Source organism: Rana temporaria, chromosome 4, assembly GCF_905171775.1.
Source record: "Rana temporaria chromosome 4, aRanTem1.1, whole genome shotgun sequence".
NCBI classification, from domain to species: Eukaryota; Metazoa; Chordata; class Amphibia; order Anura; family Ranidae; genus Rana; species Rana temporaria.
Window position 1 is genome coordinate 37,198,901 of NC_053492.1, and position 18,796 is coordinate 37,217,696.

General features: G+C 47.5%; 3 non-coding genes across 3 annotated transcripts; all 3 read left to right on the forward strand.

Moving 5' to 3' along the window:
* Positions 1-6,692: 6,692 nt before the first annotated feature.
* Positions 6,693-6,774, forward strand: TRNAS-AGA. The gene has a single exon. It is a non-coding gene; the product is annotated as a tRNA-Ser (tRNA).
* Positions 6,775-10,691: 3,917 nt separating this feature from the next.
* TRNAS-AGA lies at positions 10,692-10,773 on the forward strand. The gene has a single exon. It is a non-coding gene; the product is annotated as a tRNA-Ser (tRNA).
* Positions 10,774-17,390: 6,617 nt separating this feature from the next.
* Positions 17,391-17,546, forward strand: LOC120938513. Its single transcript, XR_005749097.1, has one exon. It is a non-coding gene; the product is annotated as a U1 spliceosomal RNA (small nuclear RNA).
* Positions 17,547-18,796: the final 1,250 nt, after the last annotated feature.

Below are 18,796 nucleotides of genomic sequence, written 5' to 3' on the forward strand. Positions count from 1 at the left end.
GAGGAAGAAGATGTTAGGACTCTGGATCTCAGCTGCAGCGGCTTCTCAGGTATGATCCACCAGTTCTCTCAATTATATGCTGAAAGTTTGGGGTCAAGTCATCACAACCTCTATTGAGAAACAAACAGGTGTTTGAAGATGCTTATTACTTCATAAGCACTGAGTATATAAAGAGTCACTTGAACATAATACTATAATACTGAGTGGGGTAACATCTAGCACAATTAGTAGATCTTCACCACGTTAAGCTCTTGATTCAAATACACTGGGTTCAGATCATGGTGAGCAACTTTAGTATGCAAGAAGGTAAGACAAGCCATTAAAGTCCCATTCATTAATCAGCACAGAAAATAGACATTACTGCATGCTGTTATTCTGACAGGATACTTGCGGTTATGCTGAGAAGATCCGGTGCTTTGGTAATGGAGGCTTGTTTGGGATCATCCAGGAGTGAAGCTAAAGGAAGATGCTGACCCATAAGGTGGTTGCTAGTGTGCAGGTGACTCAGAGGTTGCTTTAGCTGCGGGTATGGTCCCTGGAGCAATAGGGTGCCGTGGTGTCCGAATCTGCCAGGATCCCAGGTGTTTGGAGCAGGAGGCTTGGTCCAGGTTCTCAGGTGGCGGCAGGCGTTCCACTATTTTCGTTGAACACCCTGCCGCCATCTCTGAGGGTTTAAATAGCCCCAGAGCGAGGGAAGGAGTCGGGGAACGCCAAGACGCGCTTCCGCGTTCCAGCGTGGAGCGCAGACGTCCGCGCACCGGAAGTGACGCGGAGGTCTCACAGAACGGAGCGCAGATGCGAGGATTCGATGCAACATCGCTCGTTCTACTAGAAGGAAGGACAGGGTCGTTACATAGAACGACAGGGGCGTTACTGAAGAAGAGAAGGGGGTGGAGGAGAGAGGCGTGTCACAACCAGTAGTAGTGTTTTGGAGGCGTGGTGGAGGAACAACCTCCAACACTACTGTACCTTGCCCTGCGTCCTTCCCAGCTGCCAGCAGAGTCACCCAATGCGCTGTGAAAGAGAGGTAACGTCCCTGTCCATGCCTGCTGGACCATGATTCAGCAATGATATGCACCTTACCACTGACCGCCTTGTCCGGCGAGGCATGGACATTGCCTTCCACAGGGCGGTAGAGAGCCGGGATCGCCTTCCGTGAGAAAAAGTGGCGTTTGGGAACTTGCCACTGAGGTACCGCACATTCCACAAACTCACGGAAGGGAGCAGAATCTACCAACTGAAAAGGCAGCAGTTGAAGTGCTAGCAATTTCGCTAAGCTAGCATTCAACCGCTGGGCATGTGGATGGCTGGGAGAGTACTTCTTTCGGCACTACAGCAGCTGGGGCAGGGAAATTTGGCTGGTACAATCTGACATCGGTGTACCGATAGTAGATTGCCTGCATGTACTACTAGGTTGTGACACACCTAATTCTACACCTTCAGTCCTATCAGTGCAGGCTTCAGAGAGGACTGAGGGTATAGTGGGGTTGGAGATCCCAGCTGATGAGGGGCAAGGGGAGGTCCACTTTGTTCTTTGGTGTGGGTCTTTCAGGTATGCTTGCCAACGAACTGCATGGCAGGTCGACATGCTGTATGTTTGTTACACAAAAAATTCACTAGCGCTCAATGAGAAAAATCATGACCCAAATGTCAAAATTAAGACTTGTGGGGTATGAGGTAAATAGTCCAGTGCTGCGGAAATAATGGTACCCGGAAGGGGTTAAACGAAGAAATTGAGACCAGTACCCTCATTTAGTTTGCGCTCTTTGTACACACAGAGTATATTCTCTAGTGGAACACATTTCTCCTGGTCTAATAATATGTTTACAACTATATGCAGTTTATACTAGTATCTTAATATTCCACTAGATGGCATGACTCTGCTATATGGTTCCTATTATCCTTATTATGATTTATTTTCATTACTATGTATGTAATAGCATTGCTAATATATAGTTCTATATATATATATAATTTTTGTTTATTGTGTTTAGTTTACTTATTATTTTTATTTATTTATATACGTATAATCTTATGAGTTTTTTGCCTGGAAGGGGTTAAAGCTCTTGGTTTCTTTTAACATGCCCAGTTTTATTCATTTCCTTTTCCTCCCATTATTACCCCTCCCCTATTTTAGACTATTTAATCTAGGCTTTTGCCATGTACACTTGACTTTGAAAAAGCGCTTTGAAGCGCGAAACGCGTCGTCAAGACATATACCTATCCCCCCCACTTATGGAAATTCCATCCAAATTTTAAATTTTGCTATTATCAACTTCATTTTAAAGCTTTTTTCCGCTGGCAGTTTTCCATCACAGTGTATGGGAGCGTGCACTCTACGAATTCCCCACCAGAGGGCACCTATCACATCCTTGTTTGACTGTTTCGATTGCTGAGCGGCGTCCCAGACGTGTGACGTCAGCGCGCTCTTACGGAACAAGCGCCCGTTTTCACAGACCTCATCGCGCCGTGTCCCCGGCTGTTGGATTCGCTGGAGGATCCTGTTCCTACCATCCTGCGGTGACACTTTGAGGCTACGCGGATCACCCGAGGTCAGGTCCCTGTTGATGGTGTGACGACCATCTCTTTACCATCGCCTCTCTTCCATCTGCCCCTAAAGGTACTGTGTGTTCCATTTGTTGATGGCATGGTGACTGAATCCGTGAGCTCTGACCCCATGAATCTGCTGGTGGCGAACACTACATCAGATGTATATAAATTAGCCTGTTATACCATTGCACATGGACTGTTCATTACAGTGCTAAAGTTGATCTCTAATAATAAAAGGATTGTTTTTCCCAATAATTCAGTTTCCTATATTTTTCTCTCAACATTATTTGGGTTATTTTACATTGTGGATATCCACGACCACGAGCGCGGACTTTGTTGATGTTATACTGTATGTCTGGTCAAGCATGTGTTGCCCAAGCGGGTGATGTTTTGGCCACGCGAGATACGCTTGAGACATCTGATGCACATGTCTCAAAAAAGGCCCACACCAAAGAACTTTTACAGTAACGCTGAGACACAGCAGCGCCCTGCACAGGCGTAGCTCTGCGATGTAATGCAGTTGGTGTGCTGCCCTTAAGCTGTGCCCTGGAGGGCATCCTGCCTCTTTGGAGATGTGCCTGTGCCTCCTCCTCCTCTCAGGCACCCACGTAGAGTCAGTGACCTCATCATCCCCTCCCTCATCACTGTCGAAAACCTGGCAGTATGCTGCACCTGGGAGAACATGACTGCCAGATTGCTGTCCCTCTCGGGCACCCCCTCTCTCTGGGCTCACATTACTGCCTTCCTCTATCTGTGTTCCATCATTGGAGCCTTCAAAACGCTGCGCATCTTCATGCAGCATGTACCCAACACTGTGTTGAAACAGTTCGGGGGACTCCGCAGGAGGACATGGTGGGACTAGGGAAGGAGTAAGTGATGCCATTAAGCAGAGGGAAGAGGATGCCTTGGCAGCCAATTTGCCAGACAAAGTACCCTGAGCCTGGGTGAGAGAGTATGAGGATGGCTTGGTCATCCACTCTACCAATTTGTCTGCATGTTGAAGCTCAACACGGCCAGCTCCCGAAAAGTAGGACAAGCGTGTGCAACGGCCACGTGCTGAAGAAGATGCACCGTGTCCACCACCAGCACTGTTGCCTCTAGATGCAGAGCCTGCTTGCCCTCGTGACTCTCTGCCTCTCTTTGTTGTCCTTCCAGACATAATGGCCTGTAGAGGACAAAGTCAGTACACACACCTCGTAGCTTTAGGTGCAAAGTAATTAGCACACTTGCACTATAAACCACGTGTGTTTAGGTGCAAAGTACTTAGTTAGCACACCTGCACTATAAGCCAAACGGGTCTAGGTGCACAGTGATTAGCACACCTGCACTATAAACCAAATGGGTTTAGGTGCACTGAGCACAAGGGCAATACAACACGTGAGTGAAAACACTGCAGCTAGCACAACCAACTGCCTGAGAGATTTGGAAGGACTAATCTAATTATACTATACAGTGTATAAATATATGTACAACTCCTGGGATGTATATATATCCTCTACACACTGTAAATTTAACTGACTAGGCTGCCTGCTCTATCTAGCTAGAAAAAAAAAAATATAACCTGTCTTCTGTCTGATCTTTAACCAGCGCTGGAACACACTACACGAGGCCGCCCATCAGGCGGCCTTTTATAGTGTGGGGCGTGTGCTAAAGCCCTGAGCCATAATTGGCCAAAGCCACCCTGGCTTTGGCCAATTATGGCTCTCCGTTTTTTGCGCGCTGTGATTGGCCAAGCATGCGGGTCATAGTGCATGCTTGGCCAATCAGCGCGCAATGCCGCAGTGAATTATGGGTCGTGGCGCGTCACTCGAATTTGGCGCGAACGACCCGTTTTGTTCGACGAACAATCGAACAGGCAATGTTCGATTCGAACATGGGTTTGAGTCGAATGCGAAGCTCATCCCTACCCAGCACATGTCTATCTTTAAGGAGTTGTAAAGTCAGACTTTTTATCTTAATGCAATCCATCCAGTACACTCCTCCTGATTTGCTGCGACACAGCAGGGGCGCCATTTGAGGGGCACTCAAAGGAGGGAGGGAGGGACTAGGAGCAGCAAAGAGGGACCCGAGAAGAGGAGGATCCAGCCTGCTCTGAAAAAACAACTGCACAGAGGAGGGAAGTATAACATGTTTGTTATTTAAAAAAAAAAAAACTTTAAAGTAATAAGTTATATTTAGTGGGGTTGGGTTATTACACGTTTACTTTTATGTCATTAATCCCCGTTTAAGAATAATAACACGTGGAGTACATTGTTTTCAATTATTAGTGGGAATGCTTTAATAAGCATTCCCAGTATTGATATCTGTACATTTATTAGTGGGAATGCTTTAATAAGCATTCCCAGTATTGATATTAGTTTATTATTCTTTTTATCCTTTATTCCGTAAGTTTTTTGGCTCTGCGTAACTTCTGCATACTTTCAGCGATTGAGACCATTCAACTTTTAAAATGTTCATCTTGTTCAGCTAACGATGGGACTTCAAGTTTTTTTGTACTATTTATACTTTTTAAAATAATAAGCTTTTAGACACTTTTTTTTAACATTGAAGTCAATGAGAACATCCTTTTTACCGCTTCAAAGCTCACGTGCTGCCAAAAGTTTCAGCTCCTTCATACTTTCACTTACAGACACCAAACAAACTTTAAAACAGTCACAAAATATTCAGCTATCCGGCTACGACTTTTCGGATTGATATCTTTTACGGTTTTTGTGAAAAAGCAATTTACGTTTAGTGTTTTTTTCAGAAAATGTTATCGCTTATAATGTGTTCCTATGGAGCTGCTTTACAGTGTGTCATGTGATCATTACAGTGCAGATCATTGAAAAAAATAATTATCTTTAAAAAAAGGGGGAACAAATTGCTCTCACGCCCACAAGATCTACTTGTCATACACAATATATATATATCAAAACGTAGGTATTTTTGTCTGGTTCCAGGCAATGTGATCGGTTTTGTGATAGGCATTTGACTTTTAGTTCCAGGAGCTATTAAAGGACAAGAGCCCCAAAATTCCTCCCATTGACCGTCATGTTAAAACGTCTTTAAAATGTTTCTGCAAAACACACAAAGACACTCTTTTCTAAATCGCTAACATGGCCACATTTTTAAGTTTATCAACATAAATTTCATATCGATGTGTTCACAAGGGCCATGTCTTTCAAACGGTGAAGTCGCTGTATCGATCGCATGTACGGTTGTGGATTTATTAAGGTTTGTTTGAAGACTTATTCACGTATTTGGTATGTGAATTAAAAGCATTTGTAATGGTATTTCTTTCCCTAAATAGCTTTCTTTACCTCAGTGAAGTCCTCCTCACTGACCTGGGGGGGAGGGGGAACCTCTTGAGGGGGAGGGGCGACCAGGAAGTCAGGATACTCTCTACTTTGCAGATAGAGAAAGGAGCTGTGTGTCCCAGAGAAAGGAGCTGTGTGTCCCAAAGATAGTATAGTGGTTATGGTGAATGGCTTTGGTGTGGGCTCAGCAATTCAGCATTCCCACGCATTTTCCTCAGGAAATGCATTTTCTAGTTTAGTTATGGAATTTGGAAAAATTACCAGTTGAAAAACTTAAGCTGGTCATATATAGAAATGTGGCCAGTTCATGAAACGATGATCGACGAACTGCTGGAAAATTTCCATTTGATCGACACTTGTCCTTTAACTTAGAAAGGTGCCATGTTAGATAAATTTAGTTCTTGCTCACTTTAATCAGTGTAGCTGCATGTGATTGTTTTGGTCTGTTCTGTGTTTTACTGGCTGCAGGATTGACTGCTCGCCATGTCTGTCTTGGTGGAGTGGAAGAAGACTAGTGGCAACCTGTGAATCTCTGGTGAACTCCATGCCCAAGAGGGTTAAGGCAGTGCTGGAAAATAATGGTGGCCACACAAAATATTGACACTTTGGACATTTTCACTTAGGAGTGTACTCACTTGTTGCCAGTGGTTTAGACATTAATGGCTGTGTGTTGAGTTATTATGAGGGGACAGAAAATTGACACTGTTATACAAGCTGTACACTCACTACTTTACATTGCAGCAAAGTGTAATTTCTTCAGTGTTGTCACATAAAAAGATATAATAAAAGCATATATTTTGTGGCCCATCTTTTCAGAAGCAGGCTCCTTGTGACACTCTCAGCTAGGTAGTCGTGGCCGAGTGGTTAAGGCGATGGACTAGAAATCCATTGGGGTCTCCCCGCGCAGGTTCAAATCCTGCCGACTACGTCCTCTCTTTTAACTTGGTCACACTGTAAAAAAAAGCTGCTGAAATTCTTAGAGATAATTATAGCTTATGTCTATGGAAACCTCAGCACATGTCTATCTTTAAGGAGTTGTAAAGTCAGACTTTTTATCTTAATGCATTCCATCCAGTACACTCCTCCTGATTTGCTGCGACGGGGGGGAGAGGGGACAGGGGCCAGTTTGGGGGATTTGTGTCTGAATGGATACACAGAGCTCCGAGGAAGGGGTTAAATGTGCACCCTGCATAGTGTTTCTAACTGTGGGGGAAGGGGACTGACTGGGGGAGGTGACAGATCTGTGTCCCTATGTACAAGGGACACAGCATCGGTCTCCTCTCCCTGACAGGATGTGGATCTGTGTGTTTACACACACAGATCCACGTCCTTGTCTGTGTATCCGCTGATCGTGGGCACCCGGTAGACATCGCGGCCGCCAGGCACGCGCATCGACACTTCGCTCCCCAGTGGCTGGAGGAGCAGAGGACGTCCATAGACGTCCTCCTGGCAATTGAGAGCCACCTTGTGGCTGTCTTTTGTCAATTGCCGGGATGTAAAGTGGTTAAAGTGGCCAATTGCAAGTTGTTTTGCTCTTTGACTCTCCTCTGAAGAGTGGCAACATAGGGCCTCAAAACAACTCTCAAATTACCTGAAAACAAAGATTGTTCTACATTATGGTTTAGGGGAAGGCTACAAAAAGTTATGGCAGAGATATAAGGGGTCAGTGTCCACTGTGAGGAACATAGTGAGGAAATGGAAGACCACAGGCACAGTTCTTGTAATATTGGAGAGGCAAAGGTGAAGGATGGTGAGAACGGTCAAAAACAGACCTCGGATCACCTCCAAAGACCTACAACATCAACTTGCTGCAGATGGTGTCACTGTGCATCCTTCAACAATTGTGTGCACTTTGCACAGAGAGAAGCTGTATGGGAGAGTGATGGGAAAGGAGCCTTTTCTGCACACACGCCACAAACGGAGTCGCCTGAGGTATGCAAACGCACATTTGGACAAGCCAGCTTCATTTTGGAATAAGGTGCTATGGGCTGATGAAACAAAGATTGAGTTATTTGGTCATAACAAGGGGGTTATGCATGGCGGCAAAAGATCACAACATTCCAAGAAAAACACTTGTTACTCACAGTAAATTTTGGTGGAGGTTCCATCATGCTGTGGGGCTGTGTGGCCAGTGCCGGTACTGGGAATCTGGTTAAAGTTGAGGGTCGCATGGATTCCACTCAATATCAGCAGATTCTTGAGAATAATGTTGAGGAATCAATCACAAAGTTGAAGTTACGCCGGGGCTGGATATTTCAACAAGACAACGACCCAAAACGTGGCTCAAAATCTATTAGGGCATTTATGCAGAGGAACAAGTAGAATGTTCTGAAATGGCCATCCCAGTCCCCATACCTGAATTTTAGAACATCTGTGGGGTGATTTGAAGCGGGCTGAACATGCTCGGCAACCATCAAACTTAACTGAACTGGAGATGTTTTGTAAGGGGGAATGGTCCAAAATACATTCATCCAGAATCCAGACACTCATTACAGGGTATAGGAAGCGTCTAGAGGCTGTTATTTCTGCTCTACTAAATATTGATGTGATTTTTCTGTTTTGCTGTTGGGGTTCCCAAATTTATGCACCTGTCTAATTTCACTACTGAAATATTACTGTGTCCTTCAGTTATTTGATAGATCAAAATGAAATTGATGATTAAACACCCAAATATTTATAAATGATAATCATGGAAATTGTCAGGGGTTCCTAAACTTTTGCATACGACTATATCATAAAAAAAAAAAAAAAAGTACAATCTATCAAATACAATATCAGTAATAAATTCATTAAAAAAATATGCATACTGCTGTAATAAAGTGCCTCTTGCAGCGGTTGTATACCCGCTGACTTTTTTTTACACCTGTAAGGGAAAAGGCATAATGAACTAATATGAAATACTTACCTTAGAACGAGGCGTCTGTATCCCTCTCAGTCCACGGCAAGGCAGCTGACATTTTGCCTCGGCGTGTCTTCCGGGTATCGCGGCTTCAGCGCTGTAAGTGGCTGGAGCCTAAATGTCATCACTCCCTCCCATGCGCGCGGGAGACTTCTTTCTGGCAAGGTCCGGCGTCTGCCGGGCCTTCAGCCGAGAATCTCCTGTGCACAGGCGCCGTGGCAGTCAGCGGCGCATTACGAGGGGAATATCTCCTAAACTGTAAAGGTTTAGGAGATATTTGTTTACCTACAGGTAAGCCTAAGTATAGGCTTACCTGTAGGTAAAAAATAAAAATAAAAAAAAAGACGGACTATACAACCGCTATAAAAAAGAAACACAAAGAGAATAAAAAAGTGTCCAGTATAAAAGTCCATATATTTCATGCCACAATAATAAATGTAAACTTCCACAAAACCACTGAAAGATGTGCTCTTTATTCATGATTGAACTCCTTGTAATTCTAAAAAGTGCTGCCACAACACCCTTTATGTGCCGCCGCCAGTCTCACTCAGTGAACTCACCAGAGCTAGTTGCTGGTAAGGTTATAAACCAGCTAAAAGTGCTTTTGGCCTTCAAAGATGTTGTAAAGCTTTGTGTTTTTTCACCTTAATGCATCCCATGCATTAAGGTGAAAAAACACCTTGCACACTGTCCAGCCCCCCAGCCCCCCCGTTTTACTTACCTGAGCCCCGAATTTCTGTGGGCACGATCCTGCATCGCGCTCTCCACTGCTTCTCAGCTGTTCATTGGATTGATAGCAGCGCAGCCATTGGCTCCCGCTACTGTCAATCAAATCCAATGACGAGTCATACACTCGGCGGCTATCGACCGCAAGGTAACCCCCTTGGGAGAGAGCTTCCCAGAGGGGGTTATCTGATGCGGGGAGGAGCCGCGTGAGCTGCCGTGGGACCCCAGAAGAGGATGTTCAGGGCCACTCTGCAAAACGAACAGCACAGTGGAACCAAGTATGACATTTTTTTTTTTTTTTTTTAAAGTGAACATTTAGTGTCACTTTAAGCCAATTAGGCATGTGCACTGCCGAAAAAATTGTTTCCGTTTCATTTGTTTAGCTTTTTTCGGAAATTTGAAAATTCAGAATTCGAACATTCGGAAATTTGAAAACCCGGAATTCAATTCTTTTTGAATTTCCGAAATTTGAATTTCTGAATTCCCAAAAATTAGAATGTCCGAAATGTCTCATTTTCAAATTTCCGAAATTTAGCATTTTCATAAATTCGAAAATTCAGAAATTTAAAAGTTCTGAAATTCTGAAATCAACTTAGGCCCCTTTCACATTGAGGCGTTTTTCATGCGGTACAGCGCTAAAAATAGTGCTGCTATACCACATGAAAAAACCTGCCCTGTAGTGTTCAATGTGAAAGCCCGAAGGCTTTCACATTGAAGCGGTGCGCTAGCAGGAGCGCTCTAAAAGTCCTGCTAGCCGCATCTTTACCGCGGTATAGGAGCGGTGTGTTCACCGCTCCTATACCGCGCCTTCCCATTGAAATCAATGGGAAAGCGCGGTAATACCGGGGTATTAACCCTTTTTCGGCCGCTAGCGGGGGTTAAAACCTCACCGCTAGCGCCCGAATATCGCGGTAAATACGACGGTATAGCCACGCTACAAATAGCGCGGCTATACCGTCACCGCGGCTGCACGCCTCAATGTGAAAGCAGCCTAATTTGTAATAATTTGTTAAACGAATTCGGAACTAAATGAATTGCAAACGAGTTTAACGCTCCACAGGACCCCATGACCACTCATATCACGGTGTCTCCACCTACACAGTTTGTACAGCTTAATGTGTGGATCCAATTGGCTCCAGCCGCAAAGCAAGTTGCGAGACCAATCCTCAATGCGTGGCCCATCTTTTCAGAAGCAGGCTCCTTAGGGCACTTTCAGCCAGGTAGTCGTGGCCGAGTGGTTAAGGCGATGGACTAGAAATCCATTGGGGTCTCCCCGCGCAGGTTCAAATCCTGCCGACTACGTTTTTTGTTCATACCATAAAAAAAAAAAAAAAAGAAAAAGCTATATTGTTTAAAGAATTTCAGCAGCATATGTCTATGGGAACTTTAGCACACGTCTAAGGTAAAGCTATGTTACCTTGATGTAATTCCTCCTGACTCTTTAAAGGGGTTGTAAAGGAATTTTTTTTTTCCATAATAAGCATTCTTTACCTGCAGACATTCCTCTTTTCACTTCATTGTTTGTTTTTGCTCAGAAGTTGCTCTATTTCTTCTCTGTTCTGTTCACTTCCTGCTTGTCTGATTGTTACTCACCTCTGTGAAGGGAGGCTTTACTGCGGTGGTCAGTGACGTGCTCGCCCCCTCCTGGGAACTACATCTGTGCAGCAGGACGCTCTCTACGTGTTAGAGACTTCAAGGAGGTGTGAATTACTGGGCGTGCCGCAATTCATACTGGGAAATGTAGTTCTTACATGAACGAGCGCCGCAAACCAGGAAGTGAATGTGAGAACAGAAACTAGAACGCCGGAGGTGATATAGATGAAAGAATTTAATAGGTATTTACTTAGGTTTTTTAAAGCGGAGGTTCACCCGCACATGACACTATTTCCCCCTAGATGGATGCTTGTTTTGTCTAGGGGAATCGGCTAGTTGTTTTAAAATATGATCCGTACTTACCGTTTACGAGATGCATCTTCTCCGCCGCTTCCGGATATGGGCTGCGGGACTGGGCGTTCCTATTTTGATTGACAGTCTTCCGACGGTCGCATCCATCGCGTCACGATTTTCCGAAAGAAGCCGAACGTCGGTGCGCAGGCGCAGTATAGAGCCGCACCGACGTTCGGCTTTTTTCGGCTACAAGTGACGCGATGGATGCGACCGTCGGAAGCCTCTTGGAAAACTGTCAATCAAGAAGGAACGCCCGCTCCCGAAGACCCATACCCGGAAGCGACGGAGAAGATGCATCTCGAAAACGGTAAGTACGGATCATATTTTAAAACAACTAGTCGATTCCCCTAGACAAAACGAGCATCCATCTAAGGGGAAAAGATAAAAAAAATATATAATTGGGTGAACTCCCGCTTTAACAGAATCATTACACTATTCTGTCTATCTTGCAGACATTAATTTTAGGCAAAATAGGATTTTTTGTACTCACCGTAAAATCCTTTTCTCTGAAGTCCATGGACGGACACAGCTCCTTAAATCTTGACAAGTGGGTTATGTTCCCTGTTTACAGGAGAGAACTAGGCAGAAACATGTTAAATACATGTTACATTAACAGAGTTGAACAGCCCCGCCCAGGGGGCGGTCCCTCCAGACATAACCCTCCTCAATGTAGCATGCAGCCTCAGTTCGTAACAAGCAGTACAAACCTAAAAAGGAGGGGTGGGAGCTGTGTCCGTCCACTTCAGAGAAAAAGGATTTTACGGTGAGTACAAAAAATCCTATTTTCTCTTATCGTCCATGGACAGACACAGCTTCTTAAATCTTGACAAGTGGGACGTCCCCAAGCAGTGTCAAAAAACGAGGGGTGGGAAATATATCAGTAAAACCAATTTTAACTTCACCCCAAAACAAGCAGAGCTACTCAACGGAGGAGGTGCAACTTTAAACAGCCGCCGGCAAAAATTAGCGGCTGAAAAAAACATCATAAGATGCACTCACAGCAACCATGTTAATTCTGGAAAAAGCGTGAACGGACGAGCAAGTCGCCACCTCGCACACCTGTGAGACCGACGCGTGGTGTCGGAAAAAACCCAGGAAGCACCAATTGCCCTGATCGAAAGTGCCGTGACCGGAAAGGGGGGCCCGCCCCTTAGGAGCATAGGCCTGTATGACGGTCTGCCTGATCCACCAAGAAATGGTGGTCGACGAGACCGCCAAGCCCTTTTGTGGACCAGACACCGACACAAAAGAGAGTCAGAAGCTCCGAAACGGAGCCGTAGTAGGCCAGTATACCCGCAAAGCGCGTACCACGCCTAAAGTATGAAAGGCCGAAACCTCCATCGGAAGAAGGGAAGGTTGCGGGTGCACCATCACCTAATCCTTATGGAGGAACAAGCATGACGGCTTGCAAGACAAGACCGCCAACTCAGAAACCCCTCTAAAGGCCACTAAAGGGGCCACCTTCTGAGATAGTGTCAAGACAAAATCTCTCTGATGTTTCCAAAGGAAGGTTCCTGAAGAACCGAGAGCACCAGAGTCAAAACTCATGGGGGAAGAGCCAAGAGGGGAAAGTGTATGACAAACCCCCTGCACACAAAAAAAGGGGACCCACAAGGGAACGGGCCGCAAAAAGGCCACTGAAAGAACACAGCCAAGGCTGAAATCTGCCCCCAAACGGTGCTTTAAGCAATTTTTAGATCCATTCCAAGCTTTAAAAAAAAAAAAAAAAAGCAGGACCCTGGACACCGAGTACGTCCGTGGACGCCACTCCATTCCTTCGCACCAAGAGAGGTGCGACGGTAGATCCCCTGGAAGAAGACTACGGTGCCCTCAGCATTGTTGAGATGACCGAGTCAGACAGACCCGGTCACCTAAAGTCTGGCTTCCTATAACCATGTTGAGCAAGTCAGTGACTGTACAACAGGAGGAAGTATGGGACCTCGAGACAGAGGAACCTCCTGCCCTGGCAACTGCCAGGGTACCTCCGCTACCAGGCGCCCGATATCGGCGTACCAAGGACGCCAAGGTCAATCTGGAGCGATTAGAATCATCGGGATCTCATCAGCCTCCACTCTGTGGAGTGGCCGAGGAAGCAACTACCATGGAGGAACGGCAAAAAGTCGCCGATACAGACCCCACAGGGCCACCAGCGCGACTGACGCGTCTGTACCAGATCACTAGACCTGGCCACTAACTTTGAGACCCTTGCGGCGGAGACGAGCGGCCAGGAGATTCATGCCCTGCGAGGCTCACCTCCTGCAAGAGAGCCGAAACACCCCAAGCACAAAGGCCAGTCGCCCTGGTCCAGCATCTGGCGACTCCAGTAGTCCGCCTGCCGGTTTACCTGATGGTAGACCGAAGCCACGGCCGTGGCGTCGTCCGGCTGAAACCAGATCGGTCAACCACGAGGAGAAACATAGCCTGATCGCCTAAAATAGGACAATGAATTCCCAGGCGGTCTCCCACCCAGGCCCGACCCTGGGTAGCTACCGAGACCAGACACATTCAGGGAGGTGTGGCCGACTGGACCCCCCAGTTTTGTGAACCCCCCAGTTTTGTGAACCCCCCGGTTCACAACCCGTGAGCTGGCATCCGTCGTAAACACCGACCACTGGAAGGAAGAAACAACTTCCCGGACCCAAGAGTCGGGGATCTCTGTCACGAGAGACTGACTAGGTGGCGCACCGGAATCTGATTTCAGAGACAAGAGATTTTTACCACCTGGACAGTATTTCCCCTGGAAAACCAGGGTGTGGAACTGGGCATACAGTACCGCCTTGAAGGAGCGCCCAGAGAGAAGACTGATTGCGTGATGCCAATACCTTCACCACAGACTGAAGAGTCTGCAATTTCTCCAGGGGAAGAAAGACCCTTGCCACCGAGGAGTCTGGACCAACCCTAGATACTGCAACGCTGAGTCAGAACCTAGCATGCCCAGGATTTGAACCCTGGGTCGCACACATGGAGGGCAGGCTTGCTGCCACTGAGCTACACCTTCTGGCCTAAACATTTAACACCCACCCGAATCAGAGGGTCTGAATGGGAATAACCCATCCAGAGACAGAAGCTGCTCTCAGAAGAAAGTCGTCCAAGTAGCCAATGAGGCAAAGCCTCGCTGTCCCAACAAAGTTAGGATAAGTGCGAGCTCCTAGCTGAAAACCCATGGTGCTGACGCCAGATCAAAAGGGAGGGCCACAGGCTGACAGAGACTCTCTCTCATCACGAAGCACAGAAAAAAACACTGACATGCGCAAAACGGGACATGCATGTATGCGTCCCTGATGACCGAGGACGTCAGGGCATCCCCCGGATGGAGCGCAGCTACCACCGAACAAATGGATTCCATGCGGAACTACCCGACGTTCACAAAGGTATTTAGGGCCTGAGGCCCATAGAAAACCCCAAAACTCTCGTCCTGCAGGAAAGGCAAAATGACCCCGCAGCTTAGCAAATCCCACACTGCCCAAGGCAGACCGACGGGCCGGGATAAGAGGAAACCCTATCTAGTACTCCGAAGAGACCACCTCGCAGACCCACTGGTCGGAGAGCAGGGAGGTTTCACCGAATTGTGAACCTGCAAGCCGCCCCTCCCACCTAGAGACAGGGAGGGAAGGCTACATACATTGGCAGGATTTGGGTGCTGGCGTGATCGGCTTACGCACACAGGGACGGATTAGTCCCCCAGCTGGGCCTTTGACGACCTGGGAGGGTTGCCCCTAAATAATAAACACACATAGTGTGTATGTATATTATGTAGGTGTATGCACAGATGCCTTTGGAGGAAACCGGAGTACCCGGAGGAAACCCACACAGACACAGGGAGCGACAATGCAAGCTCCAGGCAGATTGGTGTCAGTGTCCGGATTCGAACCAATGACTATCTTACTGCGAAGTAATGGAGTAAGGCACTACACCACCGTGTGCAAAAAAACATTCTGAAACAGAAGCCCTGGATAACAAGGGCGCAGCATACAATGAAGCATCACAGACCTATATGAGGCCCTGGACCAGCTGGTCCGCTAGCCTAATAACCTCAGGAGAGAGTCAGTGCTCCTCCACTGTCTGGTGCAAAATGCTCACTCCGTGAGTTGTATACAGCACTAGGGGTCAGGACTACTCCAAGATGGCCGCTGAGCGTTCAGAATGCGGCCACAGGAAAATGGCCAGCGCAATGTAAGCTAAGCCATAGCGCAGCTACGACAAAATAGCCGCCAATGGGAGTTTTCAATGCAATTGAAAAACCTCCCAAAAAATTGCACCAGCGCCGACTGAGACTCCAGAGTAGTGGCCACAATAGGCCGCAAGCCAGACCCCAGCATGGTAAACATGGAACGGGTCAGTACTTCGGATCTTCTATCAGTCAGATCCATACAAGTGGGGGTTCCCGCCCGGCGGTGAGGGACTACAAAAGCCCTCAGCGGCTTTCCTTATTCTGCATCTCAGAAATGATCAAAGAAGGGCACAGAAGGAAAAAACCTACACAGCGGTCCGATTTGTGTGATCCAAAAAAGACCGAGCCCTCGGTGGAAACCCAGCTGCACTATGCAGCTTAGGAGAGTCCCTTGCAGCAGTAAAAAGCGCACCCATAAATACCTTATTCTGCTTTTTTTTTTACTAGGTACCTGGTCCATGGCTCCATAACAGAGCATTCCCCAGGGGAATAACGGGGGAAGGGGGCACTCTTTTACCCCCCGCCCGCAGTCCACCCCCACCCTGGCACAAACGTGTCCAGGACTAACAATAAAACTCTGTGGGAATCCCAGGTGCTAACACCTGCTGCCACCACCAGCATGTGGGGAAGGACCCAGATACTGACTCCAATATTTACATAGTGTGTATTATAATATGCACACCTGTCCATACAAATAGACAAAAGCTTCTAGAGCCCTATTCAGGGCCTCTCACCCACTTGCTGTGCTGACCAGGGGTAACCAGGGGACTCCCTCAGGAGGAGACTGCCCAGCGCTGCCTGTGAGGAAAAGAACCATGAGGCAACTTCTGCAGGGACCTGTGTTTAAACAGGAAAAGCCTCCTAGGGCTTTTTTATTTAAGGATAAGACACAGATACAGCATAAAAATTACAGTTGTCACCAATCAGTCAGCGTCTAACTACTCGCTGAAGTATAATCATAAACATCTGTGCTCATCACAGGGCTTTTTACCTCACAGGAAAGCCCAATACAAAAAAGAAAAAAACACAGGCCAGATAACAGTCCTCTCAGGAAGGCCCCCCCCCCCCCCCCCCCTGACAGCGGCAATGTTAGCAATGCAGCAAGGGAAAGGAGCAGGAAAGGGAGAAGAGGTCCCCCGAACCCCAGGAATGCCCAGCCGTACCAACCCACCGAAGCAGGAGGGACTGTACTTACCCGTCCAAGCGAGGACTCGCTGATGCATTCCTGACAGAACTACAATCGCAATGGAGGTAGCTGTCGGCCCGGTCCACTGTGAGTGAGACAACACCACAGCCCAGTCATATGTGGACCTCGGAGCAAAGCTCACCGGCCACCCCAGGAGTCATGGGGTATGGCGTGGCAGACCCAGCCTCTTTGAAAAGGTGTGTCCACGCTTGCTGGTCGGACTGAGTAGACTACAAGGATCTATATAAGGCTGGGTTCACACTACGGTTTTCCCGTCCGTCAGCCGCATACGATTTCAGTATTGAAAACGTACGGGCCCGGACGGGAAAACGTATAGATAGAGAATGCATTGCAAATCGTATGCACTCAGATGCATCCGGGTGGGTACGATTTGCTGGCAAAACGTTTTTTAAACGTACCCAAAACCGTGTTCAACCACGGTTTTGCGGTCGTTTTTGAAACAGTATGGCAACCGCATACGTTTTCCTTTAACATTAATGTCAATGGAAAACGCACATGTGTGCGGTTCCATACGTTCCCGTCCGTTTCAGCCGCATACGTTTTTTCATATAAATCGTATGCGGCTGACGGACGGGAAAACCGTAGTGTGAACCCAGCCTTAGCTGGCAGGAGAGACACCATGATCATGAAGGTGGTTCTCCCAGGGCAAGGCTCGGCCATTGCACTCTAGGCCGTGCTGATCGTGGTGTCTTCCCTGTCCCTTCTCGGCCTTTTGGCTAGGACTGGGTGTGGTATCTGTTCTTATCAGTTGTCAGCGGAGCGCTGAAGCACCTCCTACATGGGGAGGGTGGATGCAATCCAATGATGTCATTGCACCTGGAAGGATGGTTTCAGCAGGGACTATGCTGTGCTGTCCGACAGTTACTGGGGGCTGGCCCATGGTTGAGCCTGAGCCATCTGGAAGGGTGCTTCTGGTGAGGAGAGTCTGGCCTTCTGGCTGGCTGGCGTAAGTGCTATCTCTGTCAACGATCCGGTAGGAGGAGCTGGTAATGCCCTGTGTGGTCGAACGGGGTAGGACCATGCAAATCCGCCGGGTTGACGGAGGGTATGGAGGGGCTAGTATTGGTGGAGGCTGCTACCTGAGCGGCAGTTCTCCCCAAGAAAACCTTGAAGGGCTCTCTAGCTGGCAGGGGTGGAGGGCTGCACTGGCCGGTTGGGGGGTTGGATATGGAACGAAAAGCCTATGGTGCATGTGCCCCTGGAGTGGCAGTCCAGGGGTATCTGAAGATCACTGTGTGTGAGGGACACATTGATTTAAGATACCACGGTCACTGCACCAGATACACACTTTTTTTAGCACCTGCCTCCTGGGCCGGGCCTTTTGGCTAGGACCGGAGGAATTTGTTATTCCTGGCCGGAGGGCCTGGTCATTGTTGATCACAATGACCACTTCTTTCACTCTCCTCTTCACTATCCCTTTCCCCCACTTTATTTACTTTAAGCCTATGTTTGTCACGTTTTTGTCTTATTTTTGTTTGTGCACGTTTTGTTCACTGTGTGATTAGTAGGGTGCGGGTCCTCGGGCCAGCCCTGAACGTCTTGGGAGTGGGCGGACATGGCCTTCTGGCTTAGTTCACTTGCTCTCATGGGGTCTCCGTCGGCTTCGGTTGCTCAGACCACAGTACCTCAGTCCCCGTCTGGAGCCTAACGCCCCGGGGGATCAGGGTTTGGGTCCCTCTTCACAGGAGGACCACTTGACGTTGCACCCGTCTGCACGTTTTTGTGAACACTCTTTATGTGTGTGCACATTTTTTCTGCACCGGGTGGAGTTTTTGGGTGTGTTCACACGCCATAGGCTTTTAAAAAAAAAAATCCATACAAGCGAGGCCTCCTGCAATAGGGAGAGTGGTCACCTATACATGACACCCAGAGGGTCCACCACCGGAGAAGAAGCCCACCTCTTGAGAGGGCTCTCCTCAAAGGGGCACTGAACCGCCCGGCGGTGAGGGACTACAAAAGCCCTCAGCTGCTTTTATCATTCTGCATCTAAGAAATTATCA